Genomic DNA, 2,500 nt, shown 5'->3' with positions numbered 1-2,500 from the left:
GCCACACGAGGTCAGGCGACAAATGGAGGAAACCAATGCGGATATCCTGCTTATGCAGGAACCGTACAGTTTCAAGAGAGTTATCCCAGGTTTCGGGACGGGCGCTACGATAGTTTTTCACAACCACGCAGACGAACCGCCGCTGGCGGCCGTATGCGTGAGGAATAGAAAATTTTCCGTGCTCAAAATCGCAGACTTGTGCACAACGCATTGCGTCTGTGTTCAGCTCTTCGACGGTAGCACGGAACTGTACGTAGTGAGTCAATACTTTCCGCCGTCGGAAAATATTGAACTCGGGCTAGCCCACCTCGATTCAGTGCTAACAAGGCTAAGGGGGAAAAGGATTATAATAGGCGCGGACGCGAACGCGAAGTCCCATGTATGGAACAGTAGAGTCACCGACGAACGTGGGGTACTACTCGAGGAATTACTCGTTAGACATAACTTGTTAGTGCTGAACGAGGCGGGACATCCCACCACGTTTGAGAATACGCGAGGATCGTCGAACATCGACGTCACTCTCGCGACCTGGGAAGCTATACCGCTCGTGCACGGCTGGAAAGTGTACGAGGACGGAACCTCCAGTGATCATAGAATCCTGGAGACGCGCCTGAACCTCGGCACGCGAAGAGGACAGCCGCCGCCCCTACAGCCACGGTACAACACCAGGAAGGCCGACTGGAACAAGCTCCAGAGGACACTCATCCAGGAGAAGCGCTCCTTGACGAACGCCGACCTAAACAGTCGGCAGGACGTCGAGGCAATGGCGGAAACCATGGAGCGGGCAATATTGACCGCCTGCGAAGCGGCAATGCCCAAAAAGAAATGGCACCAGAAATCTGTACCGTGGTGGACAGAGGAACTAACAAGGATGAAGAGGGCAACCTACAGAGCAAGAAGACTGTATCAGGGGACACACGATCCCCCGACGAGGGAGATACTGAAACAGGAATACCGACGGTTCAGGAGAACCTACACGAAAAAGGTGACGAGCGAGAAGAACCGCTCATGGCGCCAGTTCGTCACCAGCCAAGGGAACCAGGAAGTCTGGGGTGTTGCAACGAAAACATCCCTGGGGAAACTCAGGAGGGAGGAAGCCACTTCCTCGATCAAACTGCCACACGGGGGTCATACGACCTCGTGGAGATCAACCGCGGAAGCGATGTTGACGGCGCTCGTCCCGGAGGACGACATGGAGACAGACACCCCAGATCAAGCAAGGACACGCATGGAAGTCCGAATCCAGCCAACAACGGAGGACAGCCCCCCATTCCAGTGGGAAGACCTGAGTGCCGCTGTAACGCGCCTCAGAAGAGGTAAATGTCCGGGGCCGGACAGGATCGAGGTGGAAGTTATCCAGAAATCCTGGGGATGTCTCCACGAGGAGCTCCTCAGGCTCTGTAACGGATGCCTCGAATGGGGAGTATTCCCAGCTCGTTGGAAGGTGGGTACGATCATTACAATACCCAAGGGTCCGGACAAGGATAGGAGTAACCCGAAGTCGTATCGGCCGGTTTGCCTGCTTTCAATGGTAGGGAAGCTGCTCGAACGACTGATGGCGAACAGACTCGCGAGTATTTTTCTTGATCATGACCTAACCTCCGACCGACAATACGGGTTTAAACCTGGACGGTCGACGGAGGAGGCGATCGTTAAATTTCGTAGTATTCTCAGGGAAAGGGAATTCGCGGAGGCAAAATACGTGATCGCGATAGCGTTCGATATTTCGGGCGCTTTCGACAACGTATGGTGGCCAAATGTCCTGTACGAACTCAAGAGGAGGGACTGCCCACGAAACCTATACAGGCTAGTGGAAAGTTACTTCTCGGAGAGGGCAGTACAGATCGTGGGGAAACAAGACTCAGTCCGGAAACCCGTTACCAGAGGCTGCCCGCAGGGCTCGATATTGGGTCCAAGTTTTTGGAACCTAATTTTCGATGACCTGCTGGCGGTTCTCACATCCGACGAGCTGGAATGTGAACCGGTTGCCTATGCGGACGACGTCCTGGTCCTGATCTCCGGTAACTCGAGAGAGGAGCTGAGAAGGAAGGGCCAGGGGGTCGCCACGGCAATGTCCGAGTGGTGCGGAAGGAGAAAGCTGGAACTCTCAGCCGAAAAGTCGGAGATGCTCTTGGTCAAAGGAGCGCTCGATGCAGCGCGTCCACCGACCATCCGCATCTCCGGCAGAGGCATAAGAATGAAGCCAGCAATTCGGTACTTAGGAGTACATTTTGAGAAAGGACTCCGGTTGAACACGCATATCGTGACAACTTCGGAGAAATGCAGAGGTTTGTTCAACAGTCTCGCGAAGGTGGCCAAAGCGAACTGGGGACTGGGGCATCGCGCACTCCGTCTTTTGTACGAGGGGCTCTTTGTACCCATAACCACGTACGCGGCGGCGGGCTGGAGCGACCTGATGAACAAAACGGCAAGACAGATGCTGGCTCGTTCTCAGAGACAGGCTCTCCTTCGAGTCACCAAGGCGTATTGCACGACGGCC

The 2,500-nt window shown here is 54.8% G+C and overlaps 1 pseudogene; it reads left to right on the top strand.

Annotated features, from left to right (window-relative positions):
* LOC143350503 (large subunit ribosomal RNA) overlaps positions 1-2,500 on the top strand; it is a 9,973-nt pseudogene that overhangs the window by 3,413 nt on the left and 4,060 nt on the right.

Source organism: Colletes latitarsis, chromosome 14 (assembly GCF_051014445.1).
Source record: "Colletes latitarsis isolate SP2378_abdomen chromosome 14, iyColLati1, whole genome shotgun sequence".
Lineage (NCBI taxonomy): Eukaryota > Metazoa > Arthropoda > Insecta > Hymenoptera > Colletidae > Colletes > Colletes latitarsis.
This window is presented reverse-complemented; position numbering and strand designations above follow the sequence as displayed.